This window comes from Cavia porcellus, unplaced genomic scaffold (genome assembly GCF_034190915.1).
Source record: "Cavia porcellus strain 051 isolate PalLab524CR breed Dunkin Hartley unplaced genomic scaffold, mCavPor4.1 scaffold_2, whole genome shotgun sequence".
Lineage (NCBI taxonomy): Eukaryota > Metazoa > Chordata > Mammalia > Rodentia > Caviidae > Cavia > Cavia porcellus.
The window spans coordinates 24,990,021-25,004,808 of record NW_026947485.1 but is presented as its reverse complement, the minus strand read 5'-3'; positions in this window follow the sequence as shown (position 1 = coordinate 25,004,808).

Genomic DNA, 14,788 nt, shown 5'->3' with positions numbered 1-14,788 from the left:
TCTACATGTGCAGGAGAAACACTGCAGTCGTGGGTCACGTAACATAGGGATGCGTCCTGAGAGCTGCATCGCGAGGCAGTCTCCTCGTGGGAACCCCACAGCCTCTGTTTCCACCGACCTTGGTGGCACAGGTCAGCCACTCGGGGTGGCCTTTTGAGGCCATCAAGATATAAGGTAAATACAGAAGTGGGAGCCTGCTGCATACCATTTACATATCAGTGGAAAGAAAACACTCTAAAACAATGATTAAAAGTATAGTACAGTAAATAAGATACACAACCATCGTCCTTTGTACTGTACTGCGTTCTACGTCCTCCACTTTTCCTTTGGCAACTCAGTAGTCTCGTTAACATCAGCATAGTGAACAAACAGGCCACTTGTATTTGTGATCCATAACTGACCAAAGCATTGTTATTTGGTACTTAATGTATATCTCTGCGTAGGCTTAAGTATGTATTTTATGAATGCATTGGTATTACTATGACTGGAACCCAAGGGGATTTTATTTGTGTCTTTCCTCTCCTGCTCCAACTTTTGCAGCAGATTTGTGTATACAGGGCTGATAAGTTGGTGTGGGCACAGAGCGCCACCTAGTGGTCTCTGTACTCTGCAGGCTGCGGAGCGTGTCAGCTCTACCGAAAAAACTCAGTCTGAAAAACAACTGAGGTATCCCAGTGCAGACCCTGTCACTGTTATTACTTACTGCCTTACTCAGATCCCAGCTGTCTGACACTGGGTTTGAGGCTGATTGACAGACAGCTAAAATGAGATTTTTAAGGAAAGCTAACACTGAAGTCTTTCCATCTTGTATACTGTTTAGTGTTGGTTTTCAACATGCTCAACAGGTTTAGAAAAAGCAAGTTTTAAAAACTCATCACCACAACTTCTTGCTGTTTTCTCAATTGTCCTTCCTTTCATATCTGCATGGCAAAGTTACTCCATATTTGGTGAGTGGCCAGCCTTTGTAACCATCTCAAGCTGGTTACATGGCCCCTTAAGGGCCGTGTTATAGCCAGTGTCACTTGGGGCTCAGGTGAATATCCCATATGACAGCTCACACCAGCCACAGCACTGAGAGGACAGGGACTCACCTGTGCAGCCCATGGTGCAGAAGGTAGTGGCACCCTGGCCAGCACCCTGGGTGACAGCATCTGACTCCCAAAGAGAGAATTCAGGAATTTTTTAATGACATACATTATAACACTGCTGCCATGCATATTGTTAAGTATGAGACACTGTCTTCCAAAATTCATGAGTTGAAGTCCTGACGCCAGTACCTCAGAAAATAACCATATTTGGAAATAGGTCTCTGCAGCTATGAAGTGTGGGGTCCTACTGGAGTGGACTTGGGCCCTTATGCAATATGACTATTGTGCCTATAAGAATAGAAAATTTGGACAGAGAGAAATGGATAAAGAGAAAGAAATATAAAGACAGGAGCAGATGACTACTGCCAGTTAAGAAGAGGGGCCTAGATGAGATCTTTCACTTACAGCCCTCGGATAGAGCCATTTCGTCTACACCTCACGCCCAGGCTTTTAGCCTCCAGTACTGTGAACCAGATTTTCCATTGTTCACACCACCCCACTTTGGACTTTGTTATGGCAGCTCTCACACTAACACAGGTTATGGTGGTTTACTGGTGATGTTCTTTGGTTCGCAGGAGGATTGTCTGACCTCTGCCATTTCCCTGAGACTGATAAAACTGCACATACCATGACAGCCCTTAAAACCCACAAAGAATCTTCCAAGGAAGGCATATTAGCCTGGGCAATAAAGAATGAGCTGGTGTTGTGGCTTCCCTCCAGACCAGGGTTCGTGCTGAAATATATCATTATAGCTGAGCATGGTGGCACACGTCTGTAATCCCAGCACTTGGGAGGCTGAGGCAGGAGGATTTTTGCAAGTTTGAGACCAGCCTGAGCTACAAAGTGAGCTCAAGGCCAACCTGAATTGCATAGCAAGACCCTGTTTCAAAAAGACTAATAAAATAAAATATATCATTACAAAACTGAGTTCACATATGGTTAACCATGGGGCATATAGATTCCCTGACAATACAGAAGATGGTTGTGCTCAATCATTCAAAAAGAAAAAAGATGTGTTCTGTTATCACACAGCAAGCAGAAACCAAGTGCTATGGATATGGTTGTTAGAACACCGTGACTTTAAGGGCAGACTGAATGACAGCCAACAAAGCTACAGATCAATAGGCACAAAGAAATGTAACTAAGTATGAGAGCAGTTTTCTCAAACAATGATCATAATCCCTTATCCAACAGTGGGACCTGAGTAACTTTTCTTTTTTTTTGTCTTTTTCGTTTTTACCGATACCAGGGATCGAACTCATGACTGCCTGCTTGCAAGGCAGGCACTTATGCCTACTGAGCTAAATCCCCAGCCCTTGAGTAAGTTTTCAAACCCAGATGCCACTGACTGAAGGGGAGACTGAGTTCCCAGGATGAAAACCCAACAGTGGTTATGATTCACCCGTCTTTCCACTGAGAGACCCAGAGACATCCAATTGGATAACCATTCACTGATGACATAGGAATACTAAGTTTATATGTTTTTTTAATAGGGTCTTGCTATGTAATCTAGGCTGGCCATGAACTCACAGCAGTCTTCTTGTCTCAGTCTCCCAAGTGCTAGGATTACACATGCAGGTAGCACAACTCACACTGCCCACCATGTCACCTGGCATCTCCCTTACCTTAGGACAAAGTCTGAGCTGCTTTTATACATGGGTAGGGCTGCTGTGTGAGTACAGATAAAAATGGACAACTGTGTTACAGCCCTACTCATGGATGGCTCTGAAGGACAGTGATGACAGGAAATCCTTCCAATAGAAAGCATTTCAGATAGAGCACTAGTTCCATGCTTTGTACGTAGAAAGGAAGGGGCCCAAGCGAGAATATCACTGTGTTCACCGCTGATGTCCAGTGGTTGATTGGCTGGCTGGTCAGAGGCCTGGAAGGAAAAGGCTAGCACCAGAGGACACTGAAGGAACAGAACGACGTGGGTGGACACTTGGGACTTGGCCCAAAGCTTGAACATCACTAAGGAGGAGCCACTAAAGAAGGTACAACAAAGAACCTGGTAGAGAAGATTACTCAGCCAGCCTGTCATTGACATCGTCATTCGGGTGCTTTTAGAGATGTAGTTGTAGCATCTCAGGGCATCTGCCTGGGCCTCGCATCCTGTCATTCAACCCACAAAGGCCGATGGGTGTCACCACCATATAATACTTGACCTGCCAATAGGAAAGTCTAGCACTGAGTTCTTAATGCCACACCTGAGGAGACCAACCAGCCACTTAGCAATAAGGTACCCTAGCTCCGTCACACTGTTGGGGAACAGATTCATTTTGACAGCATACACATATTCTAGACATGGACTTGCCTTTTCTGCACACATAGCCTCAGCCAGTACAGTTATGTGACTACTTTGCAGCAAAGAAAGTGGGTATATTGCCCTGGGATCCCCACAGCATAGCACAAACCACACCACTCTAAAGCTGTACACCTGACAGAGCACCTGACCTTGCAGCAGATTGGCCACCAGAACCCAGCTGGAGGTAACACCATGTGACAGTGGGTTGTCTTCCTCCAGGACCCAGAAACCATGCTAAACCATGACCTACACATTAAAGTTCCTCTGTACTAGGTAGAAGAGGTGGCCTGGGGACCAAGTGGCTGAAGCAGGAGTGATTTAGTTACTCCCAATCTGGGCTTTCTGAGTAAGAGTCCCTGCCCTGTGGTGGCATTTTCCACTTTGCCCTATGTAACCAGTTTAGTTGACATTAGTCACTTCTTGAGGCCATCCATGAAATTATTTGATGGTGTTTCTGAAGCTCCTGATTAGACTTTGTTGAACATAGGAATAGTGGGCCAAATCCTCTAGGATGTCCCCAGCCTTATTCCCAGAACCCATGAATGTGCTGGGTGACATGGCAAAAGGGACTCTGCAGATGGAATTAAGGTAACAGACTTAAGATAATCCTGGATTGTCTATGTGAGCCCAGTGTATTCACATAGGCCCTGAATTATTCAACTCTTCTGTTGTTACACCAAAATCCTGAGGCCGGCTAACCTATTTAAGTTTATTTAGTCACAATTTTAGGGGTTCAAGGGCATGATGCCAGCATGAGCTTGATTCTGGCAAGGACGTCACAGTGGATGTCATCAAACTGGCAGCCAGAGTGAGAAAAAGGGATCAGAAGGTGATAAGGGAAGTAGGGAGGGGCCAGGCTTGCAGGTTTCAACAACTTGCTCTGGAAAGAACAAACAATCCTGTGAAAACCACATTCATGTCCTCCCCCACAGCCAGTGCCCCGATCACGTCCCTCTAAGCTCCATTCTTAAGGGTGTTTTCCAGTCCTAACAACACCACACTGAGGATCAAGTTTCCAGCTCGAAAGCTCTGGGGGACCAGCCTTGCTTCTCCGTGGACCAGGTAACTTTCGCTGCCTCCTTTCAAGACATTTGCTTTGTCTGCACTTGAGCAGCGTGCGTACCATAAGGAGAAGCGAGGGCTTTGTTGCTTCTGAATTGTGCTCTGCCTGGAGCTGTGTTTGGTGTCTATCAATAGTTTGGGCAAAGTTCCAGTCATTACTGCTTCAATTAGTCTCTCTCCTGGCCTCTCTTTTTTAGTACATATTGTGTATATGTATATTATATAATATATACTATATTTACATGCATATATGGTAATTGTCCCACACTTCTTGGAGTACCCTTTTCCATATTTTTCACTCTTTTTTTTTTGTACTTCAGTTTTAGATTTCTATTGAGATTCCTAAAACTCACTGATTTTACTCCAAAGACTTGTCCAGTCCCCTGAAGAGCTCATCAAAAATACAGTCTGTCCCAAAAAGTATACATGCTTCAGGAAAAGAAAAATAATGTGATGTTTTTTCAACAGATGGTGTAATCTTCAGATGGGGGACCCTAGATGATGTCATATATTGCAGGGAACCCACTAGACAGCCATATCTTAGAGAAGAAATTGAAAATACATGTGCAGCAATCTGAACGACCAAGGTGACGCAAGCAGCAGTTCGCTGTGTTAATAAATGTTTGAAGCTGATGGCCCCCACTTCAAGCACCTCTTGCAACTGTAGAGGCCAGAAGTAACTTGCATTAATCTCATGAGGTCCCAATAAATTTAGTATTAAAATATTTGCACAAGGTTTTCTTTTCCTGAAGAGCATGTACATTTTTTGGCGGGCTCTCAATTTTCTTAGTGTTTTTCTTTTTTTATTTCTAGCATTTTCTTCTGATGCTGTCTGCTGGCTTCCATCTCTCTACTTGTACTCCCTCTGTTCTTGCATGTTGTGTAGTTTTTCCAGTACAGTCTGTAGTGTATGAATCATAGTTGTTTTAAATTCTGTCTGATCATTTGAATACCTTTTCCACGTCAGATTCTGGTTCTGAGTCTCTAAAACCATATTTTCTGCCTTGTAGTATGTCATAATATTTTTGTTCCATTTTAGACACAAGGCACAGGGTAAAAAGAACTAAGAAGCCTCATTTTTAGGTGAGGTCTTACTGTCTGCTCAGGGTTTTGGCCAAGTTTACTGTTCATTACAGCTGTAGCTTGCAGGCTGTATTTTCCTGAGGTGGCCTTGTTTCTGCAGGCCTGTTGCTTTTGGTTACCTCGTGTTGAGTACTTCTCTGAGGTGAATTTTCCCTCAGTTGCAGGCCCTGTTATTCCCCCAGGACCCCTATTGATATGGAAAGGTTAGAGGAGGAGGGACAGTCTTCTGTAATCCCGTGCTTAGGTTGCACTTTTTGTAATGAACCTGTGCCCCTGACTGTGACCACCACAGATGCTTCCCAGTTGAATTTTCTTTTGTTCCCCCAACTCCATGACACAGGATGGCTATAGTGTTGCAGTTGGGCATTTGCAGTCAGTCTCCATCCTTGGTAAATAGTTTCTCCTGGGGTCCTTGTTAAGAACAGAACGTCCTGGGTGTGTTCACAAAGCCCAGGGGAGCAGGGATTTTCTCTTATCTTCATTGTAAGAACCTGGCAGCCCTGTGTTCTCCTGTGCTCAGGCCCCCAGAGCTTTCTTTTCTGGTAATCATGCTTCTCTGTGTATCTGTCTTTCTGGGAAAGGCAGCTTGTCTTGTGACCACCGTTCTCTGGTGGATTTCTTTCTTTCTTTTTTTGTCTTTTTATTTTTATCGGTACCAGGGATCGAACTCACGACCGCCTGCTTACAAGGCAGGTGTTTATGCCGCTGAGCTAAATCCCCAGCCCCTCTCTGGTGGATTTCTGAAGAGCTGTTTTTAGTTTGTTTACTGTGTGGATGAAAAGACTTTTCTAAGCTGTCTGCATCAAACAGGAAACTGGAGGTTTGAGACTTTAAAAAGTTTTCCTACTGCTTGAATGACAGGAGCCTAGCTGTGATAGGAGCATGGACTTTGGAGACCTAGACCTGAGGAAACCCTTCCAGGCCTCTTGACTACTCCCATCTAGAAGAGCCTGTTAGAGAGTGATCAGAACCCACCCTGCAGCAGGATCCCAGGTACCTTTTGTTACAGGTTTTCTGGTCCCAAAGAAATTCTTTCCAGGTCCTCAGGCCTGAGCAAAGTGATGGGTTCCACCTGTGTGAACCGCTGCCAGGATCAGGGTGGCACCTGCCCATCATGGCATTGAACAGCGCCTCCCTTCATGCCGGCTCCTGCTTTCCTCTTTCAAGTCCAAAATCAAACTTCCGGCTTTTCACACCCAATCAGCTGTCAGTACGTCATTCTGCCCGCCCCTTCAAGCTCCACCCCCTGTCCAACTGATTAAAAGCTCAAGGCTTCTTTGCCCAAAGGGAGCTTGTACTCGCTTGCAGCCCTCTGAACCGCAATAAAGGCCCTTTTTTTCTTTTTTCTTTTTTTCTCTTTTTCTGCCTTTCTCTGCAGCTCTGAGGAAAAACCTATCACAAAGAATCAGACAGGACTTGCAGAAAACGCCTGGCGGAGTTATATTTATGGAAGGCGGAGGAGGCGTGTATGCGCTCAGAAGCCAGAGTGGGCTGGTGAGAGGCACAGCTCCTTAAGACAGTGCCCGACTCTTCCGTAACTGGAATTCCCAGATTGCTTTTCCCTTATGAAAATAAGGCAGTTGGGATGTTTGTCCTATCAACTTGTCACTTGGTCTGGCACCTAATTGATTGATTCTACTTTTGTTTCTTTGAGACAAGGTCTCCCTATGTAGTTCAGGCTGGCCTTGAATTCACTATGTAGCCCTGTTACAGAATCCAAGAGATCAGAGAGACCTGTGGGGGGAAAGGAGGATTTATTGGGATTTAGGTACACACCCACCATCTCAGCTTGATCTTAGACTGTCAAAAGCTAAAAGAACAACAACAACAACAAAAGTTTCTAGTTTCATAGAAACTAGAGGGGGTTGGTCTTTAGAAATGGGAAGTGGGCATAACGTAACTCAGGGTACAGAAGCGAGACAAAGCAATTAATAATTTAGCTTGGAAAGAACACAGAGCATTATGAATCCTGTGAGAACAAAATGACAAACTCTGTTCACAGGACTTAGTCGCCAGTCTTAGTTATAGCTACAGAAGAGGGAGAAGAGATTGCTCATTAAGTCCCACTTCAGCCCAGGCTGGCCTCGAACTTGTGGTGTCCTTTCTCCCTCAGTTTACCAAGTGCTGAGATTACAGGCGTGCACCTCCACACTGGCTGGCACCGGATTTAAACTGTCCTATGGAAGACTCACTTGGTTTTGTGCCAGATGTAAATGAAGAATTGAAGATAACACTTTCTGATTGGTTCCATGTACAGTGCAGTCATCCTTGGTCTTGTCTTCCGCCCGTGAGCCCTGGGTGTCCATGACTGACAAACTGTTCACAGTGGTGTAACCTGCTTTCCCCAGTCCTAATCTCCTACCTCACTTGGAGCATTTCTATACACACTGTCCCATCACACTGTCGCTTGCAACTCTCCAAAACTGCTCCAGTTAGAAACTGCCTGACGAGGATGACTGTTGTACTTTGGCTCAGATAAATGCTTCAAATTTAAATTTGTTTTATTGTGTTGTGGGTCTGGAGACTGAACCTATGGTTTACTTTGAGTAATTCTCAGTTCCTGAACTGTGTTCTGAGCATCCAGGATACAATGGGAGAGACAGCATTCAAGCTTTCTAACTAACTGGGTACTTTGGGATGTTTTTAATTTTCAAGGGAAATGAAAGGATTTTGCCCTAGATAGGACACTACAGCAGTGAGAGGCAGAACTAAGGAACCTTTACCTTGAGGCATCTTCCCCACCCCCAGGCAATTTACCTGTGGTGCGAAATGAGTTCCAATTGGCTGCTGGCACCTCAGCAATGCCCCTTTAGGCATCACCCCAGACCAAAGCTATTTGTATGTCCCCCACACCATGTGAGAGAGAAAGCCAGGTCCTGGTGGTCATAAAGTTTCTCTCCACATCCTTAAAATAAAGGCCACTTTACATTCTGTCTTCTAACTGAGCCAAAAATCCTACCAGGAAACATATCTGCCATTTGCCCTCACTGTATAAATTGCTACCTCTTTTTTTTTAGTTTAGGCTGATCTCGAACTCACTATGTATCCAGGCTGACCTGAAACACACATCCTCATGCCTCAGCCTCCCAAGTGCTGGCATTGTGGGTGTGAGCCACCACCCCTGGCTGCTACATTTCTTTTGATGATGTCATGTATGAAAAGTTGGGATTTCAGCTGAGATAAAAGTGAAAATCATTGTGGAATAAGAAATAAAGAAGTTGTAACTTTGGCACTCAAGAGGCTAAGGCAGGAAGATCAGGAGTTTGAAGGCAGCTTGAAATAGAGAACTTATGGGGAAGATAAAGAAGGGGAGGGAAAGTTTGCTTTATTAACTCCAAAACTGAGACCCCATGCTGTGCGGGGGCAAAGACATGCTAATTTGTTGGGGTGAGGAGGTATGTCAAATTGCTTGAAGCTGGCTATAGTAAACAACAACTGATGCTATCACTTTTGACCTGCTGTTAATACAATATGAACACCAACTGGGAATGTTTAAGAACCTCTGGTTTAAACTTAATTACTTCTCTCTGTTATACTAAGATGCTGAAAAATTAAAATAATTGATTAAAAGATAATTAACAAAAATAGTTATTTAAAAAGATAGTTATTAGCAATATTGTCATTCTGTACTGAGCTTGTTACCCTAGTAACCAAGCACCAACCACATAGTTATAAATTAACTGACCTTGTCGGTCTGCTGTTCGGTAATACGGCATCCCCCCCACCTTAGTGACCTGTGTGCTATGTCAACTTTTGTTCCCCTTGTAAGAGACAAATGATGCTGTGTCAACCATTGTTCCCTTTATGAGAGACAAATGTTCCTGGAATTGGCAGACCAAGGGCTATGACTTGGCTAACCACCCACTATGAAATGCCTCTGACCTCAAGCAAAGGGGAACAAAGGCCCACCTTGTTTCTGTTTCTCATCACTATGTACTTAATGATCAATGAGCTAATCATAAATGAACTATAAAAATCAGTCAAAACTCTAACTCAGTTGCACAGCTTTGCAAATTCCATCTGCCCTGTGTCACTGGGCCAGCTAAAATAAAATCGCTTCTTCCTAAAAACGATATCGTTCTGCCCCATCTTTTCCATCTCAGGGGTTTTGCCCCATTTTTCATCTCAGGGGCTTTTTGAGGAAGTACAACACTCTCTAACTTGATTTTTGAGTGTGTTTGCTAGTTCATTTGATTTTACCATTATTCATTTACTTTTCCTGTTATCATCTGTGTTCTTTGAAGATGTGTGCATAGCCATCATATCCTGATCACAGATCCTTGCAGTAAAGGCAGGATATGTTCACAACACCAGAAGTAATTTCTCTACCATGCATGCATATATGTGCCTCGAAATCTGCTGTTCACAAATCACTTTCCAGAAACAAAAATGCCTGGATTTTTACAGCCTAGCAAGGAAAGCCAAGGAAGGTATTATTTGCATCCATTTTAAAGAGTAAGACTGAAACCCTGAGATTCAGAGAGCTGGTATAATTGTGTCAGATTATACTGTAGAGGCTTTTGCTATTGTAAGAGCAGTGCCCTTTATTTCCTTCTTACATAGTATTTTGTCTGAGGTAGTGGATTTGGACTTGGCACCTACACTGAGTCAAATGGACCAAACAGTTTAATCATACTGGCTGAGTTTTGGCTGGATGCAGAAGTGCTGTAGCCAGTAAACTAAGCTATAAACAACTAACTAGTTAAACTAAGACCCACTGACTGGTTAATTAACTAAGCTGAAGCTAATTAAGTTGTTTTCCATGTTGTACTTCTATATTCCTATACATACTGGCCCATCACGTTGCTGGCCGGGGTTCTCAGGTTGGAGACCTACCCAACTTGGAGATCATTGTACTTTTGTTCAGATAAATGTCACTGAGTTTACACTTGTTTTATTGTTTTGTGGGCTAGAGACTGAACCTGTGGCCTGGTGCATGCTAACCATGTGCTGTATACTAAGCTATGCCCTCAGCCCCAGGGATTTTTGTTTTAACATCCTTAGTGTCTAAGGCAGTGAAGGCAAACCTTTTAGAGACCTAGTTCCCAAACTACAATCTAAAACCCACTTCTTTATTGCAAAGTCCCAACATTACAATTAAACCTGAATACTGAGGTTTTAGTTTAGAAAAAAGAAACATCAGATGCTCGGCTGCTGGGGTGACTTGGCTCATGCACTAACAAAGGGGGCTCTGTGTGGCCGCTGCGGCACATGTGCCATAGTTCGCCAGCACTGGTTGAGGGGAAATGGAAGATCCTGCAGAACTGGATGGATAGGAAATTTCCTTCTAAACTCTGCAGCTGGCTGGAGTGCTGGCTTCTTGCTGGAGTAACTACTGAAGCCAGCTCATGGTTTGCCTGAGGGTCACATGGTGATACCGCCATATGATTGGGACCCAGTGAAATCTCCAAGTTGCCAAGAAGGACTTAGGCCAGCTATGGTCACCACCTTAGCCTTCTGAGCTGATTCCATTTGGCATGAAACAGCCACAGAAGAGCACTACCTTCGCAGGGAATGGGGAGAAATAGAACAACCTAAGAGAAAAGAACAGGTGAGCTTGTGCAGGGACCCCACCCCACCCCCATGCATGGGCTTGTCAGTTGCTGGGAAACAAGCTCTACAAAACAGGCTTAAGTCCCCTCAGTGCCAGCATGGCTTTGATGACAGTAGGAAAAAAGAATTGGTCTCTGATTGCTAGGTGAATGCACAGAGGGAAGCTTTGTAGCCACCCAGTACCTTCCCTCTCTGTGCAGGAGAAATAGAGGTAGAGATTGGGTTCCTTTCCAAGGTGGCTGTGTCAGACAATGAGGCTTTGAGGACTGAGAAAAGAGGACTTTCTATTCTGCTTCATTTATTTCCATTTCAGCTGATTTAATGAACCTCACACCCACAGGCAATTTTGGAGGGTCTGCGTAGATCAGGATGCTGGTAATGGACTCTGGTTCCTGTGACAGGGACACATGACTGGGAAGGGCTGGAGCCTTCACGGAAGGCACTGAGGCTTCCACAGAGAGTGTCAGAGATGAGGAGAGCTGCACTGAGCTGAACACATCATTGCGTCTGGATCCCTCATTTGGTTCTTGTCCAGAGCAGAGGTGACCAGAAATGATGGCCATCTGTCCGCTGTTTTTTGGGCTCCAGCTGGGCTGAGCAGGCCTGGCATGTCTCCACTGCTGCTCACCATCTCAGGCCCTGGGGCAGAGTGCCCTGTTTGATTCCTTTTCCTGCTTCTCAGGTCTAACCCCTGCTTATGGAGGCTGCACACAGGGTCATTTTTTACATAACAACAAAACCTACCATTCACTGAGAAATCTGTAGAGGCAAGCACTGTGCTATGTTCTTTTACATAGAATGGCTCACACAATCCTACCCAGTGCCCCCAAATCCATGTGCTGAGGCTGCCACACTAGAGAAACAACCTGGGTATCTTAAAACAACAGAAAGGTATTGTCCTTCTGGAGGCTGGGAAATCTGAGATCTAGGTGTGGGCGGGCGGGGCTCCCTCAAAGGGCACTAGAGAAAGATCTGTCTCATGGCTTTCATCATCTGGTAGGTTCCTGGCTTGCAGCAGCATAGCTTTGGTCTTCATGTGACATTCTCCTTGCGTGCACATCTGTCTCCAGATTCTCCCTCATAAGGAGGCCAGTCTATTGCTTAGGGCCCCACATTATTCTAGCATCATCCACCTTAACTACTTACAACTGCAGTGATCCAGTAAGGGAACATTTTGAGGAACTAGGAGTTAAGACTACAATATATGAACTGTGGGAAGGCACAGTTCAACCCCTGGCCAGTTAATAAACAAAGAAACCAAAGCCCCAAGATGTTTGATCACTGGCCTAATAGCACAGCTATAGAGGGGCCAGGCTGGGACTTGAACCCAGGGCTGTGTGTACCAAGCTCACCTGCAGGGCTCCCTTTAGCTCGCTGCCCTCCCCCCCCCCTTTTGGTACTGGGGATTGAACTCACAACCTCACACTTGCCAGGCAGGCACTTATGCCGCTGAGCTAAATCCCCAATCCCCCTAAGGACTTTTTTGTTTGTTTGAAACACATTTGGGTTTTTTTTGTTTTTTGTTTTTTGGTACTGGGGATCAAATTCAAGACCTTGCGCTTGTCAGGTGAGTGCTTATGTGCTGAGCTAAATTTCCAACCCTTTGGGCCCCTTTTTAAAAAGTTCTGTCAAGTGACTAATATGGTAAGCAAATTTAAGAACCTTTGGCACAGCCTCCAGCCTGGTAAAAAGTTGCTGGAGGCCAGATAGCATGTGCAAGGGTCTGGAGCAGTTAACAGCCTGGAGACCCAAAAAGCATGCAATCTTTTCTAGCAATAACAGACAGCTTCTCAGTTACTAAAACCTGGTCCAGCCCCCAAACCTGTATCTTTTTCTGGAGAACTCGCCCAAATCAGTAAGCAGTCACTCATTCCTGGTCCTGCACTCACTCAATCATTCACAAAGAGGCAGTGGGATGCCCCGGTAGGCTCTGAGGGCTCCGGAGTCAGGTTTCCTGAGTCGGACCAGCTTGAGCGTTTGCTAACACATGCCAGGCACTGGGGTGCAACTAGGAATAAAATGCAAACTCCTTTGTCTCACTGAGCTGACAATTGCAGGTGCAGAAAGTAATGGTGTTTCTCCGCATCCCCCAAATGCCCGGAAGCCGGCTAGGGATGAAGCCCTGGAGATGAAGGCCCCTTCTCCAGGCACTGTACCCTGGGGTTGCTGAGGTAAAGTGTGTGTGCGGACAGGGCGAGGGGAGTGTAGCTGGAGAGGATTTGCATACCCCCTTCATCCTGGGGTATCATCCCTCCCCATGACCGTTCCCTCCATCTCTTTCTCTCCCTTCTCTCCTAGTCTCCTCCTCCTTATCTGCCTGCTCGCAGCTGCTCCCCAGAAACTTTCTGACTCTTGCAGATGTTTTGTTTCTTCTGCAGAATTCCGCGTGGGGCGTGGGGATGGGCTGGACCGGAGCGGGGTGCAGAGACCCACAAGAACAGAGTCCGTTTGAGCTCCAAGGCCTGCAGGGTCTTTCTCCTTTTCTGTGGGACTCCGAAGGAAACTAGAATCTCCCTGCCTGCATTGGAGGACGCCGGTCCTTTGTGTTCCTGAAAGACCTGTATTTCGTCTGCCAAGTGCGCCCCAGCCTGGCCTGGCCTGGGGGCCTCCACCCGCAGTTTCTGCCTGGGCGTTCTCGTCCCCCGCGGTCCTCAGCTCCTCCGCGGCTGCCTCCCGCAGCTGTCCCAAACAGACAGAGCTGGGGGCGCCGTCTTGCAAAGCAGAATAGGACCAAGATCAAGCCCTTCCAGGTCCCGTGGATGGACCCACAGGGAGCCAGCGAGTGAGGCTTTAAATGCAGACCCTGGATCCCACGCTAGAGTTTCAGATTCTAGAAATTTGTATTTTTCACAAGTATGTCTGGCGTCAGGATTGGTGCGGTTCCTAGTTGGGAAAACACGACATTAAAAAAAAATCATATTAAATCAAGCCTTGCTTATTTACCAGGAATCCCAGGTGAAGACATGCTTTGCAGATATTTACAAGTAATAATGCCTACAAAAGGCAGATGCTGGCCTTTTTCACCGCTGATACAGCAACACTAATTCAGAACGTTAGCAAACCCCTGTTCCTCCGTTACAGCGTCCCTGACATAGGTTCTCTTATTTCTTCTTCCCTAAGTTTGATGTGCTGGCCCAGCCATTTCCACTCTTTGGAAACCAGGACCTTCAGAAGTTAAGAAACTTGGCTAGAATTACTCTTCTTGTAAGTGACAGAGGATCGACCCTAAAAGCTTTGTTTTCTTCCAGACCGTTTGTATGACTGGATCAAGGCAACCTGGACCTTTGATCGGTCACCCTGACCCCTGCTATGAGGAAGCGCACCCTCACAGGCTTCTAAAGGGGCAGGGTGTACAAAGTGTGCCAGAGATCTATTTCACCATTAATCCACTGCAAACTCAGCAGGGGGCTTGGCTCCAAATTTGGTCAAGCCTTGGACATTGTGTAGCAATGGGTACTCTTGTTCTTTGCACTTTAGGCATCAGCAGTTGTTGGGAGCCGTGGCACTGTCAAGTCATCAGACGCGGTGATTGCGAGGCCTGTAGGAAAGTACAAAAGCCTGAGCTAGATTACCCCTCTCATCGAGCCCGCCTGTGTGGCGTCTGTTTCCTGCTTCCTGATCCCTATCACCCCACTAAGTTCCCGCCTCGCAGGGTAGTCTGCCTAGCTACTAATGTTGCTAGCCAATCAGCTTACGC